This window comes from Cyprinodon tularosa, unplaced genomic scaffold, assembly GCF_016077235.1.
Source record: "Cyprinodon tularosa strain WSP-4 unplaced genomic scaffold, ASM1607723v1 ctg249, whole genome shotgun sequence".
NCBI classification, from domain to species: Eukaryota; Metazoa; Chordata; class Actinopteri; order Cyprinodontiformes; family Cyprinodontidae; genus Cyprinodon; species Cyprinodon tularosa.
In genome coordinates, this window is record NW_024038924.1 from 513,193 (window position 1) to 537,157 (window position 23,965).

At 38.2% G+C, this 23,965-nt stretch overlaps 1 long non-coding RNA gene across 1 annotated transcript in view; it reads right to left on the reverse strand.

Annotated features, from left to right (window-relative positions):
• Positions 1-6,202: 6,202 nt before the first annotated feature.
• LOC119785447 overlaps positions 6,203-23,965 on the reverse strand; it is a 44,572-nt gene continuing 26,809 nt past the window's right edge. The window contains exons 3-6 of the long non-coding RNA XR_005281036.1: positions 12,479-12,515; positions 10,781-10,881; positions 10,616-10,704; positions 6,203-6,281 (exon numbers count right to left, since the gene is read on the reverse strand). This is a non-coding gene — a long non-coding RNA (uncharacterized LOC119785447). The remainder of the gene's footprint in view (positions 6,282-10,615; positions 10,705-10,780; positions 10,882-12,478; positions 12,516-23,965) is intronic.

Consider the following 23,965-nt stretch of genomic DNA (forward strand, 5'->3'; position numbering starts at 1 on the left):
GGAAACGATGGTGTAGGAAGATGTATCGAGTTTGCACATGCGTTATCTACAGTATTTGTATATATTTGTGTGTCTTCCTTTTTTTTTTTTTTTTGATAAATAGTGAATATCTTCCAACACATTCCAACTTTAGATGGTGCTAACAACAACAGCTACCACAACAAAACAGAAGAAATAAGTTATGACTAAAAACTTTTCCAGTCATGCAAAAGTTTTGTGGACTTTACAGTGAATAATTGTTGAATGAAAACTCACATTTTAGGTTTTTACACAGCAACTGATCAGTTATGGAATAATTAACATCAAGAGACTTTATTAGCGTTAAAATATTATTTTAAAACTATTGCCTGGCTTGCTAATTTACTCTATAGTTTTACCCCATCCTGGGTCACTAATGAAAGTGGCCAGAGAAGGTTCCTAAAGGAACGCATGTGATCTGTTTTCTCAGCTGCCAAAAGACATGAAGCATTTCCAGGTTTCTGAGTAATAAATTGTAAAGTATAAAAGACATCAGCTACATTTACTCTATCAATGGTCTTGTTTTAGCGAAACGTATAAAGAAAAGCATGCAGCCAATCAACTTTTTGCTTTAGAAAGGTCTCAGGTGTAGAAAACCCTCGCTAAAAATACACAAAAAAAAAATAATGCAACCATTCTCGGTATCTACTTAATCATATTTAGTTACTTTAACACATTGTTTTAATGTTAGCATGGCAGGAAATAAAACTATTATGTTAAAGGAGCTAAATATGATTAAGTAGATACCAAAAACGGTTGCATTATTTTTTTTTAGTGCATTACAACTAAGAACATTTGTCTGTGTCAGGTTTGACTGTAGGAAAACACATTCTAGGATGTCAAAAGTCTGCAACACTGAGAAGAATTGTGCGTTAAAATAGTGGCACATAAAACAATTCATTGAAAAAGGTATAGAAATAAATAAAATACAAGAATGGGGATTTTTGTTGAAACTTTTTTTCCTTTATTGGCGATTATTATAACTATTGTAAGGTAAAAAAAAAAAGATATGTGTAACCTGAGAAGATTAATTCTAAATGTATGATTTTAAACTCAAATGTTCAGACATTTCTGCTGCTATAGCTCCAAACCATTCACGACCTTAAAGACATGCAGAGCTGCTGAGCAAAACTTATTTGTTTTAGTCAGAACTTTTTTACTACTTTTAAATAGATTATGATTCCCTTCCCTTTTTAGGTGGATTATCCCTGATTCCTTCCAAGTTTTAAAAATCTTGACAATGTTGATTTTAATTAATTTAATTAAATTACTGAAATGAATCTACTTTGGATGATACTTTGATTTGTTGAGCTCTGCGAATCCATTTTTTTAAATGTTCTGCACACATTACAAAGCTGCAGGTGCCTCCATTATCATTCTGGTTGCTTTAAATCCCTAAACCTGGACGATAATCTGCAGTGGGAACCAAGCCCTTCAGTGCGGCACTAGAACCATAGAGCTGCAAGCAGAAAAAAAAAGCTATGCTCCACCCATGGAGCTCGCTACATAGCTCCATCTAATCAAATGCAATGGGAGGAACATGTGGCAAAGTAGCATTCCAAAAGCATAAAACTACAGACAGATAATGCAAATGTTTTCACAGTTGTATCTATTGACTTGAGATGAGTAATTTAATTTCATCACTCCTGTCACCTCAGTAAACACGCCCACAGGTTTAAAAGGATATATTTCGTTAGGTGGTGCTTTCCAGAGCATACAGGAAATTCCAGGTTTCCTTGTCTAATCAGTCATACTACTTGTTTGAACAGAGCATGTGTTGCTAGCAGAAGACGTGACTCCAGGCTGTAAAATTTAGGAAGAACCCTTACATGATATCTGACACTGCATTTTACCTGGATTACCTGCATTTCTCCTGTTTGCAATGAAATAAAGTAAAAAAAATAAGTGATATTTGCAGAATTTTTTTCTGTTTCACACAACATGCTACATGTGTCATTGTTGGCCTCAAAGTTAAAGCCAGTGTGCCAATGTTTTTCTTTACTGAAACAATCATAATTGTTTAAGAGAAAAATCTTTGTTTGAGCAGCTGAGACTAGTTTTATTATGCTCAAACAGTTCAGTGTCAGCAGACATATAAATAAACAAAGCAAAAAAACAAACTCTGATATTTTCACACACACAATCTTTAAATTTAATCACCATGAAAACACAACCTTTGGACATTGGGAATTATGTTCCAAGCAAAAGTGTAAGTACTTGGAATCAATTCATAGGTAGGAATCAGAAACAGTATCAATTATCAGCTATTTGAGGCGTCCTACTTTCCCAAAGTGCTGCAAAATCTTCTGAGAAATCATTAAAATAATTTATCTACACCTCAAAGTAATTTAAACCTTGAATGTTGACATGGTAGCACCTACATCCATCATTGATCAATTTATCAAAATGATTAAGGCTACACCAAAGCATTTGAAACCTTTGGAATGCTTTTAACATTTGCTTGCCTATCCCAGTATACTAAAATAAGGATGACAAGACCAATATAAGAGCAGCGTATTCGAGTAGAAAATAAACATTTTATAAGCCCTAATCCAAAAACAAAATGATTTTAAAAGCTCATGGTTTTTGTGAAGTTTTCCAGATGGGCAGTGGCACAACTAAACCCTGAAACAATGTGTTTCAACTGCCACATGTTTGGTTTGGTCTAAAAATCTCTGTGTAAAAGCAAACAGGAGCAACTTACAAGGGAACGCCGTTTTCTTTTTACATTGGGCCCTTGATTTTACGTTATTACATCATGTTCTACTTAATCATATGAGTTTTGTGTCATTTGGAGCTGTTCTGAAGATATTCCGTTTTGTTAGATCCAAGTAACATCTTCCTATGGGCAATGAGTTGAAGGCACAAACTAAACTGTTCGTTATGTATTCTTTATGGTAAGCCAGCATTCATAACATGTAGGCAAATCACTGTCCCCAAGACATCCACAGTTATATTTTTTATATTTATATATTTTTTAAACAAAGCAGCACATGTATGACGTCATCCGCGCGCTGGACTGTAGTCGTAACAGGCCGCCCGGGCCACAGGCGTCTGGGTTCTACCCCTTCTATTCATTCGGCTAGCTAATCTGAATCGTTCAATTCCATTTCGAGAGCGAGATCATCTGTGGTAGTAGCACTAGACATCTTCCAGGCATGTGAGTAAAACTAGCAGCAGTTCAGCAGACAGGAAGAAGGAACGGTAGCCAGCAAGGGCGTAGGTTTGATTTGAACTTTGGTAGGGACACTATTGGTCTGGTGTCATTGGTGCTATGCAAATATGCATGCCCTTTTTTATGCTCGATGTGAGCATCCGTACTGATAAGAGGAATTCATTGTTAAAAGAGAAAAGCAACATTTTGCTCCATTAATAAAAATGTTATAAGCTCTACACTCATTAGATGCTGTTTATCAATGTTTGAAGTATCACCGGCTCTGATGAATGTGGAATTAGGACTGTTTTCCACTTTGAAAACGGTTTCCTTTGAATGACTAAGAGAGAAGGTAAATACAGTATTTTCTTTTGAAGATATAGAATTGTGCAGAGTTAAACCCCACTCTAATATTTGTACCTACTATTCTCTCTCTGTATCAAGCAAAATAATACATTCATTAAGATATTAACTTCACTATAAAAGTTGAACATCTGGGCTGTAGTTACTCTGTGTCGCCAATTTCATGTATTTCATCTGGGGCTGAAAAAAATGAATCATATTAATTGATTATTTCAATAATCGTCAACTAATTTAGTAAGTGATTCCTAATTAACTGGAGTATAGAGACTTTAAAACACACAGTAATATAAATGTAAAATGTGCCTTTCCCCACAGAGCAACCCACTTAGATCAGTTATTATATCAAAATTGTAAAAATAAAAACAAAAAAATGAAAACAGTAATATCAACTTAATATCGGTAAAAAGCAAACCCTCACATTTTCTTTTTTAGTTGGCTGTGGCTAAGAATCAGAAATTTTGATGGCTTACAGCCTTTATTTGCCCATTTTTCCAGCAGTCTTCAGAACTCCTGGCTGACTCAGAATATTTCGTTTTATAAAAGAAAAAAAAAGGTTTTTGTTTTTTAGTGTACATGATATTAATTTTTTTTTTATCGGGACTAGTTTTGTAGCCTAATATTAATTGTAGTAACCGCTGCATTCTAGTGTGAATAAATTTTCAATGTTGCGCTCCAAGCACACGCGGACTAGAAAACAGCCAATCAGAGAGAGAGAAGGCGGAACTTAAGGCATAACAACCAATGAGAGTTGAGTTAAACAGCGCAGCACAGTTCCATGCGCTGCTACATGAAAGGGACAGGAGAGACCAGGCAGAGGAGCTGCGAGAGGAAAAGAAGCCACTGCTGCAAAAACTGCTGTAAATTATTGTTGCTCACATCCAATTATTGGTCGGGACAATTAGGTTGGTTCAAAATTTTGGTAGGGACATGTCCCTATGGTCCCTATGCAAACCTACGCCCATGGTAGCCAGTCTGTGCGGATGACGTTATACACACTCTGCTTTGCTTTGAAAAAATATAAATATAGAAAATATAACCGCGGATGTCTGGGAGACAGTGATTCATTCCTACATGTTATGAATGCTGGCGTACCATAAAGAACAAGTTCTGAACAGTTTAGTTTGTGCCTTCAACTCGTTGCCCATAGGAAGACTAGGAAGTTGTTACTTGGATTATAAAACTGAATATCTTCGAAACAGCTCCAAATGACACAAAACTAATATGGGTGAGTAGAACATGATGTAATAACGTAAAATCAAGGGCCCAAATGTAAAAAAAAACGGTGTTCCCCTTTAAGTCCTGTAAATTGTTCTGATAAAACCACAGAAAATATGAAAACAGAAGTTATTTAGATTACATCATCTTAGTATAGGCAGTTTGAAGTTTGGTACTTGGTATTTGGTAGAAGTTCAAAGAGTTTATTTAGAGGTTGTAAGGGGTCTCTAGCAGTGTCACAGTCCTAAAACAGATCCAGGAAATATGGTATCAATAGTCAATTGACTCTCAGTTCCCATCACTTTCCTCTGCAGAATCTCTTCTTTTGTATGTCAGTTGTTGGTTCTATGAGACTCACTTTGTTGGAGGTAAAACATGATTGGGTGGGTTAACAAACAAACAAAATCGTTTCTCTAGTGTCCTGCACTTCTTAGATGTGCCTCTGCTTCCACACCTGAATCAAGTGGCTGAATTACTTCCTCAGTATGCACTTAATTTCTCCAGAGTCCTGCTAATGTACTGGTTATCTGATTCAGGTGTGTAAAAGTAGAGATATATCTAAAACCTTCAGTACACATGAATTCAAAAGCCAAAATCTAGGAACCCTGCTCTAAAATCTAAGGGAACTTAAATGACTATAAAACAGTCAAAGTCCCAATAAAAACTTTCAAAGACTAACAGAAAGCAATAAGAGCATTTTTATAAGACTGCTTTAAAAGGACTACAAGTTAACCCTTCTGGATTTTCAACCCCAGTCACTGAGGGCTATTTCTCTGCAGGTCTTAGATGCAACCCTGCTCCGACACTCCTGGATTAAAGGAATTGCACTACAGTGTATACTAGACCCTGGCAAACCCTGATAGCATGTTGAAGAGGGATTAGGATAAATAAATTACCTCTTCAACACATACGTGCTTCAACACATGCATCTAACGTGTTCAGGGCAGTAGATCAAGACTGGATTTGGAGACCCCCAAAAAGATAGACTTTTCTGCTAGATAACATCATTATTAGTGAGAGTTTCATACAGTATGCAATGTGTTATAGGCTAAATGGGCTCAAAAGTTTCCTCACTTGCATTTTCAGAGAGAAATGCAACTTAAATGTCCATTTAAACATAAATATTTGTCTGTGTGTTATTGCACCCCAGTAGGTTCATAATTGTCCCAGAAATCTAAATGAAAATGCACATTGTTGAAATAGACTTATACTCAATTCGATTTATTCTGATTTCATTAGGTGTAAGAGGCAATTATTCCCAGGAATGCGTCTCCCCAAACAAACTCAATTCCTTTTATTTTGATTTGTCTCAGCATAAAAAGAAACTGAACTGTCACACAACTCTACATCAGCCAGGTAATTACCATAACACAGCTCATCAAATCTGAACAGTGCAGGGAACAGCAACACACGAGTATAATTATCAGGCAAATCAAAGTCTAATTAGGTTTTAATTAGAATGTTAATTCCTTTGCACGCCGTTTGGTTTCAGCATAGGCTCTCTTCCTTTGTGTATCCTGAGCAGGGATCCCTGAAACAAAGAAAATCCAGACAAAAAGACAACAAGCATGTATTTCCCATTATTTGGAGAAAATGTGAAAATCCAGTGACTTGAGAAAATATTTGTTGTGCATCGATTTGTCATGGGGCTCTTAAAGCTCAAGTAGGAATCAGAAGTGACAGTTAAAACTACGTTTAATTTCTGCAAGCGGTGAAGTGTGGAAGTTAATCAGGAGATGAAACTGTGACAGACAGCAAAAAGTACAAGAACAGACAAACATTCTTTAAAGTTAAGATGGAAGTCTGAGGAGATTTCCCCTACAAACAGTAAGGGAGTGAAGAAAGAGAGAGGGAGAGATTCATGTTAAGACCTTGGACAGTGTTGCATTAATTAAAATGCCTTTTTCTACATAGAGAATTGGAATAAGACCTTTGAGGTGACCAAAAGAAGGGGTAGTAGTCCCAGTATTAAAAAAGACTGACTGAGATATTGCTTCAACTATCCAGGGATTACATATTTTTACTTTTTTTTTTATAAAAAGGAAAATTCCCCCTCAGATTCTGTTAGTGTTGAACGGTGGACCAGATTTTTATCCAAGGAGAGTCTGGTTGTTCTCATGTTTGTTTTTGTTTTATTTTAGGAGAAGTACTGAGTTTTTTTTATTTTTTTTTATGAAAGTTCTGTTGGGATATAAGCAGGGGTGGATCTAGAAAATTATCTATGGGGTGGCAAGAGGGGGGCAGGGATTTTTTAGGGGTGGCAACATATGGCATTTGTTTACACTGAATTTAATCACAGTTATCACAGTTTGGTGAGAATAGTATGTACAGTACTAGTGTTTCATGTGAAACAGTTCATATTAATAATACATCGTACAATGTGATCTCACTTAATAGGAGATAGAAGAACGATAACACTACTTCCAGAGGGGCCTTATGACAGGAAAGGTATTAAGGTGAGACACAGGTGCTGAGTCACAGATGTGTGAGATTGACTGTCAGAGAGGCAGCTTTGCAGCATTTGCACAAGAAGAAACTACAGAAAGAAAAAGTTCCCCATTAGAGATCTATGGACTGAGCTGTACTAAAGTGAGCAGAACTACACAGTGGAAATAAACGGGTCAAGGCACCCGAACAAGGTACTAGACATCTATGTAATGTTTACTCTGAACACACATTTACCCCATTTGTTCCTCAGTAACTTGAAATACAGCAGTTAAGGCAATATGAAAGGGACATTTCATGCATGTAGATCTGCTGTAGATAGAGCTGTATATGGAGGACCAACTCTGCCATATTTAAAAATAAATACATAAATAAATAAATGCTCAATAAATAAATAAGCATACAATTAATTGCCACCAAAAATACAACCAACAAATCAATGTAATTAGAAATTATATTATAATGGCAGGTAGAAATGTTAAAAGGGCAGGCAGAAAGAAATAGCGGCGAAGAAATAACTAGGGTAAAAAATACAAAGGAAGAATAAAACAGACAAAAATATGATAACATGCACATAAATAAATACTTAAAAATATAAGTAATTAAAAAATGAAGTTGAAGATAATAAATGACAAAAAAATAAATAAGGTAAATATTAAAAAGGCAAAGAAATAAAGAAGCCAATTAAAAGAGTTATATACCTTTATGACTAGCTGTATAATATAATTTCTACTTACATTTATTTGTTGTTTGTATTTTTGGTGGCAATTAATTGTATGCTTATTTATTTATTGAGCGTTTATTTATTTCTGTATTTATTTTTAAATATGGCAGAGTTGGTCCTCCATACTGCTGTATCAACAAATCAACAAAAAGGCGGGTTCTGTATGTTACATCAAAATCTCCACAAATCTGAAAAGCAGCAACATAAAAATACATTTTGCTTGTGAGTAGGTTCATACAGGTCATTTCTGGATAATTTCATATTATATATACAAAAAAGAAACAACAACACTGCTTCATATTAAGCAGGATTTACACCAGTATCACATTTTTAACTTTTAACACTTTTGGTTTTATTAAAGGAAATATCAGATTTTCTCAGGTGCCAAAAGAAAATGTAGCAGCTCTGTAAAGGCTCACCAGAGAGCATAACATAAAGTTAACATGACTATAACAGCTGAATGCGGCGATTTCCATGTTGCTCAGCAAAACGCTTCACTAATGTATCTAGATCCAATGCCTTTGTGCATTTTGATTTGAGTACAACCAAACTTGATCGTCTCTTTTCTGTCATAGTTGACCGCAAATATGTCTTTATGAGCCTGAGACGTCAGGCCTAACTAACATCATAGTTAGAGAAATAACGTTCTGCAACCTGATTTTTATCATCTCAAAATCAGCATTGCAGCTATGCTAGCAACATTGTGCTTTCATTATGGTTTAATTTCTCGATAGATAGTTAATCATTTTCTACCTGTTTCATCCTGTCTCTCCTCTCCCCATCACCCCTGGCTCCCTCGCTTTGCCCCATTCGGTTTTCAAAACAATCAGTCTCAGTCACTCTCGCGTCATCTCGTGCTGCATTCACTGCAGTCCGACATTAGAAATTAGCGGTCGTAATTCTCAAATGATCCATAATTTATAAGCCTCGCCACCCCTGCCGCCAACTGGGGTGGCAGCTGGGGTGGCAAGGCTGTCATTTAGGGTGGCATTTGCCACCCTATGCCACCCCAGTAGATCCGCCTATGGATATAAGGCTTTGCTGATCCTTTTAAGCTTGATCTGATTCTTGTTCAACCAGAAGAATTGCTCTGTCTATACTGGAAGATTCACTGCTGAGTGTGGAGAAGCTGGGTGTGAGAGTCAGGTTCTCAATATCTGAGGTTATGTTGGTAAACTTATCAAGAGGTCAGATGTTTCCTCCTAAAGTTGAGGAGTTTAAAAATCTTGGGGTCTAGTTCAAAAGTGATGATATAGATGGATTAGGACGTAGAACATATTTGTTTATTCAGTTTAGAATTTTACTTAAAAATTAAACAAAACCTCTGACTTAGCAAGTCACGGAGAAAATGGAACTAATACACAATTTCCGAGAGTTCCAATTAGACGTATTGCTTCAATGATCCAATCACAGATGAGTGCAAAATGTGTGGAGGGATGTTGCAATGCATGTAAGTTAAAGGCATCTGAGCCTTTGTTTGGGTCTTTGACATGTTTAACTTGCCTTTCAAAAAGTCTTCAAAGTCCATTATTCTATCCAGTCATCAATCTCTCTGTCTATCCATCGGTTTGCCCATCCATTTGCCCATCCAGATTATTGTCATACTGTTGGTACTGATGACTGGTCTCATCACTCATTTCACACACCTGCTTAGCTCCACCCAGTTCTCATTACTCGCTCATCTGATCCACCTGCATTGGTCACTATCTAACCAGCCTTAAGACCAGTCATTATTATTTTCGAGCCATTGGTGAGAATTATTCCAGCCTTCTTAGTTCTGACTTCCTGATCCTGAGCTGTCTGCCTCTCAACTTCCGAGCCTGACTGCTCCCGTCGGATTGTGATTGCCTGACTTGTCTTCCGGCTTCCGCCTGACCTGACTACTTGCCTGATCTCTGCCCGTTGTGTATCAACTGAATTCATTTCCTGAGTACTAACCCTGCCTGTCTGCTGCTCTGTCAATCAAACCTGGATCTGTGACCCGATTCCATCCCGATTCCATCCTGGATCTGATCTCCAGGAGATCCGATTCCATCCTGGATCTGATCTCCTGGCTCTGACCAACGACCATGTCCCCGACCTCGTCTTTGGCTTCGCTATATGGCTCATTCTGCTCACGTTCGTCTTCACGGTTCTGACAACCTGCCTGTCCTCCAATCTCCAGTACCTCTCTATCTGGGACTCCCTGAGCTGCACAGGGTTGGCAGCATGGCAGCTGGGATCTACCTCTACTCCTGGACCAGAAGTGGACATTAAGACTAGGTTAGTGACCCACATGTTTGTGTGCAAGCACTTCCAGCTAAATGCCTGCTCTAATATCTGCTCTTAATTAACTTTTAAGCCTAAACTGTTTATCTGCCTCGAATAATGGGTCTACCTGTTCTGACCCTAACAATTATACCTTTCCACAGCGACTAACTCCATCTTATTAAGGGGTGATCCTTAGGTCTGGATCGGTTTTGGGCCAATGGTCCTTCATCCCTTTTGTTGTGTTCAGTAACTTCATGGCCAGTGAAAACAATGAAGAAGCATGTTTACATTTACCCTTTATATGACATGATGCTACGATCAACTTTAGAGCAGGCACAGTCACAGTCAGACAAACTTAAGTCGTTTCAGAGATTTATTTTCTGAAAAACACAGATAGTTTGGTTGCCCTAGAAATGGACGCACCAGGGAGGCTCAGAGGGACTCACTTTCTCTTTCTCTGATGGGCGGACGGGCAGATGAGCTCTTTGGATGGATCCAGGAGGCAGTGAGGAAGATGGACTTGGAACCAGCGCGACTGGAACAAAAGAAGGACAAGGAAGGTAAGTTCACACCAAAAATATCTGAACAGGAGGAACTAGCGGGTAAGTTACCACAGTGTGAAAGTTAAACAACTGGCGTCCATCCTAGGAAATCCACTCCTCTAACTACTGCCTCCTGATTGCAGCAAAGTGGCATCAGCTGGGAGCTCATCCTGCCAAACACAAGAGAAAGGTAAGTCACATGCACCCAACACAGACCCAACATTATAGGGCAAGTTACAGTCTTTGATCACTTGCATACCCCCCCCCCCCCCCCCCCCCCCCCCCACCCCCACCCCCGTCACTCAGTGAGGTCTAGAAGCTATATGCAGCCATTCAGCAAAGATACTGCTACATGGCTGTATACCTTATTTTGGCATTTGACCAATTAGACGAGCACTGTAAATTAAGTTGAAAAAAAAGTTAAGTTAAAAAAAAGGTAAAAAGCTAATTGAAAAGTTTAAAAGTACATTTGAAAAGTTAATAAGCCTATTTAACAATTATATTTAGGTATATAAACTGAAAAATGTGAAGCCCTTTTGTTATTTTTCTAAATATATTTTGGCAAGTTGGTGTTTCTTGTAATTACACTGACATTAATTTTTGCCATCAAAATGTCAATTTTTTTATGTTACAAAGATAATAAGGTCTTGTCCTGGATTCCAATAACACTATTGACTCAAAATTTAGATTTCCAAAGTGTTTCACTGAGGGCCCTATAAAGGGTTAAATAAATATTGTTATGGTTTTTCTTTTCCAAAGTAACAAAAATTGTTGGTTCTAATAAAAAAAAACTTTGATTCTTCCTTGTTGGAATAGAGATTAGCCAACATTAAGTGCCACAGAATGTATACCTTCTTTCTCAGATTTTTAGCATTTTGATTGTTCCTTGGTTTAGGTTTGCATTTTTTATAGCATATCAGTAAGTAAACTGAGCATTTTTCTTATACCTAGGTCATTGGGGTTCACAAAACTGCAGTTTATGATTCTTTATTAGGTGCTGCATTTATGGTTCTACCTTGGCCCTATTGTTGCTTTACCTTTCTTATACCTCATCAAATAGTTAGTTGTCCTGAGCTATATTCTGTATCTGTGCTGCTATATGTTTAGTCGGCTGGTTCACATGGGAGCCGCTTTTCCTCATTCTGCTTTATTCTATCTCTATTCTGCCATTCTGCAGTATTTGTCAAGTTCCACTTATAACTTTATGCCCTCCCTGCTTTTTCCTCATCGTAGTAGCTTCACTTGGTCTGTGCCTGTTCATCTGTGACTCCATCTTGAATTGAAATATCAGCTGTGCTACTGCCGTAGAAATCTTTAATAATTGGCTTGGAGCTCGTCTGCCTGGTTGTGTCTAGCCACTTGTGGGGCTAGCTAACGGATACCATTTGTATCTCAGCTTCTTTCTTTAAATCTGCTTCTGTCTTCTTGAACACAGTCGGCCTTGGCAGATGGCAGCTCACACTTAGCCTGGTTCTGCTGAAGGTTTCTTTCTGCTAAAATGGAGTTTTACTCTCCACTGTTGGTACATGTATTCTTATTCTGAGAGAACACTGGAGAGGCAATGACAAAATGCAAGTAAAAGTCGTCACTGCAAGCTCATCCAGGAGGAGCATAGCTTGCGAGTTAATGACTGAATGCAATCAATTGATTTTCCTAACCAATCTGACAGTACAGTATTTTCTCTGTAAAGTACCTTAAATGACATGTGCTGTGAATTGGCCCTATATAAATAAAATGAATGAATTAATTGAAGAGTAGAAAACTCACTATCAATAACTGAAGAGGAGTCAAATTGTCAAATCACCTCAAAAAAACAACAAAACAAGTATTAGTCACAATAACAAAGATCCATTGAGTCCTAATAGCATCTATAACTCATAATTATCTTAATAAGAGTTATTTTAGTTTGTTTTTCCTCCTCTGAGAAAGCACTGTTTTTCACTAATGGCATCTTAAGTTGAAATTGAGTGCCTTGCCCAGAAGTAAACAGCATCTATCAATCACGACTTGAGGCCAAGTGTCAAAAGACACCAAAGCCAACTGTGTGTGTATGTGTGTTTATGTGATAATGATGCAAGAGACCGTTTTGAATTGGCTTTTAAACAAGCCATTTTTCATTCCACTGCAATGAGCAAACTCAGCTGCTCCACATCACCTTCATCTGGAACAGGGTGAATGTTCACAGGTTGGGAAGATGCTTATGACGTAAGATAATTAACTCAGAACCAGGGAGATGAGGCCTGTCTTTGCAATATGTGCCACATCTTCAAAGTCATATTGGTCATCAAGCTCAAAATTCAAATAAGCTTAAAAACACCATCCCCAGTTATTCCATTCCAACTTTATTTGCAAAGGTCTGGGAGTGCTAACAGCTACTGAACATATTAAAAATCAATACACAGCAACTGAATAAAAGATAATAACCAGCATTAAAAGAAACAACTTGTGTATTAAAAGTCTGCCAATGTAGTTGGTTTATAGGAGAGACTGAATATCGGTGCAAGTGGTTAAACAGACAAAAAATATTTGATATATATATATATATATATATATATATATATATATATATATATATATATATATATATATATATATATATATATATGTGTGTGTGCAGAATATGTATATATTATGTTTTACAGCATTAGTGGTTCATTCAGATGAAATATTGTTATTTAATCATTTTTGTATACTTATCAATTCAAATCACTTTGAATAGAAAACCGATACATTCCAATTCATTTCCTGGGAATATGGCCCATTTCCAGTGTTGGGAAAGTTCTCTTTCTACGTGAACTAGTTCAAAGTTCAGTTCACACATTTTAAAATGAACTAGTTCAGTTCATAGTTCACAATTCCAAAAAACGAACTAGTTAATAGTTCTTTTTTTTCTTTTTTTTTTCATATATTGCTCAATTACACCATAGCCTACTGTAGAACCACAGACAGCAATTATTTTATCAGTTGTATCACTGAAACTGTGCGTCAGATTTCATCTTCATATCCAGTTTTGAATCCTTATCCAACCAGGGTTTACATTAGCATTGAGGGGACAGCATTTCCCCATTGTTGCTTTAACGCTTTGTTGCTGTCCATTCACTTCACACTAGTAGCAGCTGCAGCTTTCACCCCTACAGTATATTCTCAAAAACAGCAGGAAAAATGTGCTGCTTGAATGGTCTTTTTATGAGTAATTATTAAAAGAAAAATAGGAAAGTAGTCTTTAAGGTGCAAATGTTTTTTTTTTTTTATTTTAATAATTTTTTCCATTTGAAATTCCATTTCAATACATACTAAAAAGGAATCCTGGAAAATTATACCAGGCAGGTTTAACAAACAAGTTACATGGATAGTAAAACCCTCAAGAACAGGGGTCTTCTTTTCCAGACCAAGGACCCCCAAACTGATGGCGAGATGGAGCGGGGACCCCCTATTTATATATATTGTATGAAATTGTGTCCTGTAGTCACTCTATTACAGATGGAGTAATGTAAAGAAATTAATTTCTCCCTGGGATTATTAAGGTTTTTCTGATTCTGATTCCTGGTTGATGGGACAGGTGTTGTGAAGGAAACGGTGCCCAGCTTGAAAGAGCTCCTGTGTGTCGCTGAATGTGAGCATTGATGACTGAAAGACATCTTCTGCCTCCATTTATCTGTTTACTACAGTGTGTTGATTTCATGTTAATGAGTATTTAAAGACATTTCAATTAGTGGGGGGAAAAAATGCAGGGGGGGAATATAAAAATATCAACTAACCATGCAGACCCTCATGCAGTACCTCCGTAGACCCCCTAGGGGTCGCGGATCCCCTGTTGAAGACCTCCGCTCAAGAAGATTTTACTAACACAAACTGAGGGACCAGGCTGAGGTAGGAATTTAAGGTTACTGAAGTGCGGATTTTTTTACTGAAAGCCGGCGGGCAAACTTGTTGCCATCATCCTCACCGACCACCTGGTCATAAACCTGTTTTAAGTCGCCTCCATGCTGCATTTTGTTTTGATGACGCACGCGGCTGTAGGCTACGACGCTGGTAGCTGCTGTTGCCAGATTGGGTGTTTTTCCCGCTACATATTAAGGCCTGTTTACGGTGTGATTTAGCCGGGGTTTCGCCTGGAGGGCTTTATAGAAATCTGGCAACCTATTGAACGGAGTTGAACTGAGAGAGCGTGCCGTTCACAGACGCCAGAATGAACGAGTTCACAAAAACGTTCATCAGGCAATAATGCAGTACGTTCAGTTCACGTTCGCCCAAAATATGAACGAGTTCATGAACTTTCGTTCAATGAACGCGTTCAGGCACAACACTGCCCATTTCTATCACTTGCACTCATTTTGGGCCCTAGCACACGGTTTTGCACATTTACGTGTATGGGTAGTGTATTCAAATAATTTTCAAGATCTAGGGGTAAGGGCCCTTAAACCCTTAAAATTATTCGTTCAGACCAAGGGTGGTCAACAGCTGGCTTGGAACAAAGTGGCTTCCCAGAACATATTCAGAAAAAAGAAAAAGGGCATCCGCTTGTGGAAAAGAAATGCACCAATGTAAGTATATTTTTACAATTAGCCACATGTTTAAAAAAACAATGTGCATGACGTAGCTGGACATGTCAATAAAGTATACAGGCTACGTATTACCACCATCTACAGGGCTGTTTTGCAGCTAGTGGTGTCCCAATTCCTAAGGAGAAAATCTTCACTTGCAATTCCTTTATTAAGTGGACTTCCTGTGGAGGGAACTCACTGTAGTGTTTTCAGAGCCAAATGAGACAAATGGGACTGGGCCTTTAAGTATTTAAGTAATGAGGCTTGTAGCTTTTAGCTACAAGAGCAATGGAATAAAGTAACTGTTGGTTGATCTTCATAAGTCAGGGAAGGGCTCAAGTATAATGGCTGCTCACATCACGACCATATCTACAGTTCGACTCACCCTGCAATAACATAACCCTGTCCCACCAAGAGACCCTAAGGGGCAGGGCCAAGTGTTGAGATGAGCAATGTTGGTTAAGCGGGGGATGATTGGATGTGTTGATTTGAAACTATATAACTAAACTGAATTGAATTTTATGAAATGTCATTTATAATGTGTAAACAACTCAATAAGTCAGAGAAGACTAGTTATGCCTGAATTCAGTTGCTTAACAAATTACTGTAGTGAAACCCATGATAAATGGGTGAAACCCCCCAAAAAGATTTTAGGAATGTTAAGACACCTTTCGAAGATAACAGAGTAATCTGGAGGGTAAAAATAAAGAGTTTGTGGAAGATTAAAAATGCCACACAGACAGTTTCAAACATAATCTATCTCTCCACAACAGGCCTAAAATCCAACACACATCTTCTGTCTGCTCCTCAGAGGCAGACGCTTGCATTTAGAGAAGGAGAGGCAGCGAGGCATCGTCCAGATAATGAAATGAATCCACGTTTGATCCTCTCGTCATCGCCCGGTAATTGTTCTTGATTCCTCCTTTGTGTTTCACGCTTGACTCCTCGCTCATTCCAGGCTGCATGTATAAAGACGTGCTCGCTTGGCTTATCGGTGCCAGCAGAGTTCAGTGATTAACAAATTAAGGATCTTTCTCCGCCTTAATCTGTCTCAAGGCTTTTTTCCTTCAGCCAGCCCTTGCAGAAACATGTTTGACGATGACAGCACCTCTGCTCCTCATGTTTAATTGGATTAGAGGGAAGTCTGGATTAATCCAGTCTCAGAAGAAGCGTCAGGGAGGGCTGGATGAGAGACGAACAGGTTTGAGGATTTTTCAGAATCATGTTATCAACTTCTTTTAACTGCACTGTTGAGATGGTTAGGCTTTCTTTGGCGTAGAGTATCATGGGAGAAAGTGGGAGTCTGAGTGAGGACAGATGTGTTAATCTAGGGAAACATTAGGCTCATGCGATTAACATCAAAGTCAGAGCTTTTCCTGATGTTCTGCTATGGAGATGGAGCAGTACAAGGCCAGGTCACATTACCTAATGTAGCTAGCCTAACAATGTCATCCATAGACTAAGGTATGCACAGTTAACTTAAAGGATTTTAAGATTCAACATTTAAATCATTTATTATTTTTATATATATTCATATAAATTCCTGTTTTTCTCCCCTTGTTCAAGTGTAAAGGAACATCTGCCAATCACTTAAGCACAGCTCATGTACATGTTGATTCCTTTACAGACAAACATCTTGTCTAAGATGACTCAGAACACAGAGAATCTTTTCTGTTTGTTGGATTTAAATTTGCAAACACTGAATTCAAAATATTTATCATAGCTGAGCCTGACAAGATTTTTTTTCTTGTGTGGAGTTATAAAAACATCCCGCAGTGGAGAAGACCTAAGTGTTGCTTCCAAAGTCCATAAATGTAAAAATAACAGCAAAAAAAAAAAAAACACATTGCAGTTTAGGTTGCCTCTCTGTTAAGTCTTTAAAGAGCATCATTATTGTTACTCCAATCCATTTCATTGCTTTGGTGAACACCAAGGTATTAATAAGGGTCAGTAATGTTGGTGTCAGTGCAGTGGGTCTGTCTGTGCATACATCCACCACTAGCTCTTGAGTTTTCCCCCATGTTGACCATCATGGTTCCCCTTGCACCAGTCAAAATTCCTGATTCCTGTTTGTACATCAACTTGTCCTCACTTGTGAAAAAGAGAAAAAAAAAACATTGAACTATTGTCATCATCTAAGCTTCAACTTGTATGTCAGGTCCAGTTATTTAAGGAAATCTTCCCTCTGATTTCCACCTCCATTTTAGATGTGATTAATCTATCACTGTTACAGCGATGTGTACTTCAGGCTTATAAGGTTGCTGTAATTAAACGTATCCTTAAAAAAGGTTTCTTGACCCAGAGAACTTGGTCAACTAAAGACTTGCAGTTAATCTAATCCTTCTTTCTTATCTAAAATTATGGAGAAAATGTCCAAACAGTGTGTGACCACTTTCACCATGATTCATTTTTTCAAGAGTTTCAGTCTGGCTTTAGAGCTCATCATAGCACTAAAACAGCTCTGGTGAAAGTCACTAATGATATTCTCATGGCCTCAGATAATGGACTTGTATCTGTGCTTGTCCTGTTAGTTCTCAGTGCTGCATTTGACACAGTTGATCATAATAATCCTTTAATTAGACTTTAATACTTTTTAGGAATTAAAGGAACAGCACTAGACTGGTTTAAATCTCATCTATCTGACCAATAACAGTTTGTTCAGGTTAATGATAAACCTTCTTCATGCTCCAGGGTTACATGTGGAGTACCACAGGGATCAGTGCTAGGGTCTTGACTATATATATATATATACACTCACCGGCCACTTTATTAGGTACCCCATGCTAGTAACGGGTTGGACCCCCTTTTGCCTTCAGAACTGCCTCAATTCTTCGTGGCATAGATTCAACAAGGTGCTGGAAGTATTCCTCAGGAAGTTTGGTCAATATTGACATGATGGCATCACACAGTTGCCGCAGATCTGGTGACCGCGGAGGCCATTTGAGTACAGTGAACTCATTGTCATGTTCAAGAAACCAGTCTGAGATGATTCCAGCTTTATGACATGGCGCATTATCCTGCTGAAAGTAGCCATCAGAAGTTGGGTACATTGTGGTCATAAAGGGATGGACATGGTCAGCAACAATACTCAGGTAGGCTGTGGCGTTGCAACGATGCTCAATTGGTACCAAGGGGCCCAAAGAGTGCCAAGAAAATATTCCCCACACCATGACACCACCACCACCAGCCTGAACCGTTGATACAAGGCAGGATGGATCCATGCTTTTATGTTGTAGATGCCAAATTCTGACCCTACCATCCGAATGTCGCAGCAGAAATCGAGACTCATCAGACCAGGCAACGTTTTTCCAATCTTCTATTGTCCAATTTCGATGAGCTTGTGCAAATTGTAGCCTCAGTTTCCTGTTCTTAGCTGAAAGGAGTGGCACCCGGTGTGGTCTTCTGCTGCTGTAGCCCATCTGCCTCAAAGTTCGACGTACTGTGCATTCAGAGATGCTCTTCTGCCCACCTTGGTTGTAACGGGTGGTTATTTGAGTCACTGTTGCCCTTCTATCAGCTTGAACCAGTCTGGCCATTCTCCTCTGACCTCTGGCATCAACAAGGCATTTCCGCCCACAGAACTGCCGCTCACTGGATGTTTTTTCTTTTTCGGACCATTCTCTGTAAACCCTAGAGATGGTTGTGCGTGAAAATCCCAGTAGATCAGCAGTTTCTGAAATACTCAGACCAGCCCTTCTGGCACCAACAATCATGCCACGTTCAAAGTCACTCAAATCACCTTTCTTCCCCATACTGATGCTCGGTTTGAACTGCAGGAGATTGTCTTGACCATGTCTACATGCCTCAAGTGCTGAGTTGCCGCCATGTGATTGGCTGCTTAGAAATTAAGTGTTAACGAGCAGTTGGACAGGTGTACCTAATAAAGTGGCCGGTGAGTGTATATACATATATATATATATATATATATATATATATATATAACCTGACGACACTCAGCTATACCTCTCTATGACTCCAGATGAATCTAACTCATTACATAGACCGGTGATTCCCAACTTGGGGTACATGTACCCCTAGTGGTCCACGAGAGCATTGTGAGGGATTGATGACAATAAGTTATTTCTTAGGTAGTAAAATAAAATAGGGTCGGGGTCTGTTTTGTTTTGTGAGGATCTAAATGAAAAAATAAACAAGCTTTTATCACCCTTTACCACCTTCGGCTGTGACACACATCTAAACCAAGCAGAGGAACAGAATGCATGTAGAGAACAGCCCGGTATCAGCTGTTTTTTTCACATTAAGCTATGCTCATCAAAGCAGCTTAGGGGTCTTGATGAATACAAAGTAATACTAATTATAATTTTGGTCTGTATTTTGTACCCAATTCATCAAGTTTAAATGTAATTATAAGGGAGTTACTCAAATGAGCTCGGGTTTTATAAATATAGGTTTACTCTTTACTATTATTTTATTTTCATACACTCTTCTAAGGTCCACAGTTGAGTGACCATTTTTTTCTGTGATCTTTTGCTGTAAACACCAGAATTTACCCATTGTAGAATAATAAAGGGAATTTCTGTTCTATTCTATATAATATGGTTTGATTTTGATTCCTTCCTGACTTAAAGGTAACATATTTGTGTTGTTTTTTATTCGAGATGGAAATAATAAAATGCCTAAGAGAAGAATTAAATTAGTTTTATTTTATAATCAGTTATTGTATGTTCCACTTTTGGACAATCATCAATAACTTTGACTGAGAGAGGAACTCTGTTTAAAAAAAAAAAGGTTGGCATAGACCAGGCATGTCTTGAAGACATAAAAACTTGGATGACTCTTACCTTTCTGCTCCTGAATGCAGACAAAACAGAAGCTATTGTCAGTGTCAAAAAAGGAAGCTGATTAATTAGTCACTTTATTTGGATTGGATTAAATCGATCTCAGATATTAAACTTTCAGCTGATCCAAAATGTTGCAGCCAGAGTTCTGATGAAAATTAAAAAGAGAGATCATATCTCTCCTATGCTAGCTTCTCTTCATTGGCTTCCTGTTAAATCCAGAATAGAATTGAAAACTCCCTTCTCACATATACAGCCTTAAATGACCAAGCTCCATCTTATATCAGAGATCTGGTGTCACATGAAACCAACTACTACTTTTAGCCCATGAGGCAGACACCCTGTCTACTTTTAAGACTTGACTTAATACTTTCCTTTTGATAAAGCTTATAGTTAATGTGGCTAAGGTTATCATGAGCTATCTCTATAGTCATGGTGCTATAAACATAGACTGCTGGAGGACATATGGACCCCTTTTCATCATTCTGCTTCATTCTATCTCCCATCCTGGAGTATTTGTTAGTTCAACCTCTAACTTTATGCTGTCTGTGCTTTTACTCATCATAGTAGCTTCATCAGTCGTTTCCTGTTTGGCTGTGAAACCATCCTGGAGAGAAATATCAGCAGAGCTGCTGCCATCAACATCTTTGTTTACAGATTTTGGAGCTTGACCTGCTATTCAATGTAGTCATGTTTTTTTTGACAGGTTTACTGTTACCTTTTGTATTTTTGTTTCTTTCTGTATGTCTACTTCTGTCTCCTTGAACCCTAGTCGGCCTCAGCAGATGGAGGCTCACACTGAGCATGGTTCTGCTGGAGGTTTCTTACTGTTAAAAGGGCATCTTCCTCTCCACTGTTGCTACAAGCATGCTTGTTGAGAGGGATTGCTGTTGAATCAATGAGTTTATGAAATCAGCTGGTTTTCCTAACTTTAAACCAAATTGATTGTATAGTCTGGTTAATTTGTCTCTGTAAAGTGCCTGGAGATGACATGTGTTTTAAAGTAGCACTATATAGGGGAGTGTTGGTCTAGTGGTTATAGCAGTGCGCTTTTGCTCTGAGAAGGTTGCAAGTACCGGTTCGATCCCCACAGCCAGGTTGCTGAGCAAAACCCTTAACCCCAAACTGCTCCCCGGGCATCACACAGTGGCAGTCCACTGCTCCTTAATCTAAATGTGCTTGCTTTCTGACCTTTCATCATATGATCAAAATCCTGAAGTCAAAAGTACTTGTAAGACCCAATCAATCAATCCACCTATGACAGCCTTAACCCTAACCCGACTAATCAGGCAAAACTGCAGATGTTCCCAGATAGAGACGTGGCCCCTGGTCTGTAACAACAACTATCAGTTTGTATCCATCTCCATCACTTTCCATCCTCCTCCTTTTTTTCCTTTCTCTGTTGTATTTACTTGGCTGACATGCAGCTTTATCGCTGGCAGCTTTGTCAATCAAAAGCACCTGCTCTGCTGCCGGTGATGTTTGCTCACCTTTCTGTCCAGAGCATCAATAATGTTAGAAGTCAGTTTTTCAGTTTTTGTTATGTTTTGTTTTTCTATTAGTTTCCCCTGACCAAACATTCTGCAGGCGGAGAGCTGACTCTGCCAACCCCAGCTCAGTGGACCATCCAGAAGCATGCTGCTCTCTGGAAAAGGTATTAACAATTCATCACTGCATTCCACTCCACATTTTTTCGAGAATGCTTTGGCTACAGCTCTGAATGTGTAAGCAGGGGATTTAAATGGTTGCTCAAGCATATTACTGCACAGATGAGTCTTGACTGACACGCGGCATTGACAACAGGATGTGATGCTGTACATTTCCACAGATCAGAAAACACCACTAATCAACCTCGGAAGCCTTAGGTTCATCCAATTATGTCACTGGTTTCAAACTGAGAATATCATGTGGCCTTCATTTGTACAAACCTTTAAGTCTAAATAGAAAAAAAGACAAAGAAATGTGTTATCCTCCAACCTTCTGAAATTAAAAAAATCTATTCTGTAAAACTGGTTTATGATCTTTTTAACTGCTATCCAATAAGCTAAGCTGTCAAGTATGGTGAATAAAATATAGCCTCAAACAAACTACTAGTATTTTGTAAAATCCTCACAAAAGGGATTTAGGGAAAACACAGATTTCTATGATAACAAGAGCGATAACAGCTGTGGGGGTTCTAGACCAAACATGTCCAGGAGAACAGGCAGTGGTGGCAGTGTTTTTGTTGTTGTTGTTTTTTTAGGTTGCACAGATCAAAAGACGGGAAAAAAAGGTAATAGTTAATCATTACATTTATTAAATAAACCACAGAGCTAAAGAACAATTTGGGGCCCTGGAGCTGCAGGTTACGACTCCTCATCAAGCAGATAAGGTCAATGTTGATAAAGTTGTACCTTCAACTGCAGCAGTTTAATTACTTATTATTTCAATCATTGTTAAAAGAAACTGTGAAGGTGAGGATAAAATTGGTCCAAGGAACCAACCCATTATCAGCTTTTGTGAAAACAGAAAATCATCATAACAAATTCATTTAGTATTTTATATTAAGCACAAGGGCCAAAGACAGACGGTATTATGGACAGAGATAGATAAACAACAACATTAAGGATTAAAGTTAGCATCAGACCCTCTGACCCTAAAAGCAGGTAAAGACAATGGATGTTTTGCTCTTGGGAACAAGCAATGGTGTCTATATTGTTGTTGCCTGACCTGCACTTTTTCAAAAACATCCAAAGAAGGAGCAAAAGTACAATTATGTAGCATGTTTCTTGATAATTTTATTCATAGTAACCATTATATTCTTTCAAAGGGCACACACTGTTATGGTTCTCCCCTTTTGGGACTCTGAGTTTTTAGTTTACATTTATCAGTTATTCTGTTTTGTTGATCTTTGGTTTATTTTCCATTATATTTAAGCAGTTTTTAGTTACTTTCTGTTGGCCCCTTGTGCTTGTTTCCTTCCCCCTTATCTACCTTCTATGTGTTCTATTAGTTCCACTTACATCTGCTCCATATCATCTGATTACCCCAGTCTTTTTTCTGTCTACCATACACTCTCCTTCTTCAGTGCTGGTTCCTTGTTGTTTGTTGCTTCCTCATATCTCGCTCCCCACGTGAGTTTCCCTGGTGTTTGCTGGTTCTGGGTTCTCAGTATTTTTGTGTTTTTCGATGTTTGTCTAAGTTTTTCTCCATTAAACCTACAAGAACTCATCTCTGCCTCACTCATCTCTGAATCTCTGATCCTCAAGCAACCTCACCCCCCATGTTGAAACGCACCAGAGGGTTTTAATCCATTATGATGAGGAGGATGTGGGTAAAGATTTTTTGAGTAATATTACTTAATTTCAAATGTACATCTATAAAAATCCAGCTGTACATAAGTGTTTATCTGAGATAAGCATTTTTACTTATTTTGTTGATAGATGATCAACATGATTAGATTAGTAAGCTTAAACTCAGATGGCTCTGTGGCATGTAAATATTACAAAAAGAAGAAATTCAGACAAATGCATGATAAACTTGTGATGTGCAGTAATATGCCTGAGAAAGCTTTAACAATTAAAGTCACCAGTTGGGGTTTGTCATCATTTGCAGCTTTTAGTGACCTAAACCAACTTCAATTAACTAAAATACATGTAATTGTAATTTGTTTCTATGCTGTGATTTCCTTGGTAGAATAAGTTAAAATATATAGATCCAGTTGAATAACTTAAGCTGCACAGTTCAATTATTGTTTTAGCCAGTTATTTATGAAATTGGATTTTAAGCAGCCCTGTGATGGACTGACGACCTGTCCAGGATGTACCCCGCCTCTCACCCATAGACAGCTGGAGATAGGCACCAGGACCCCTCCTGACCCCACTTGGGATTAAGTGTGTCAGAAAATAGATGGATGGATGGATTTTAAGCAT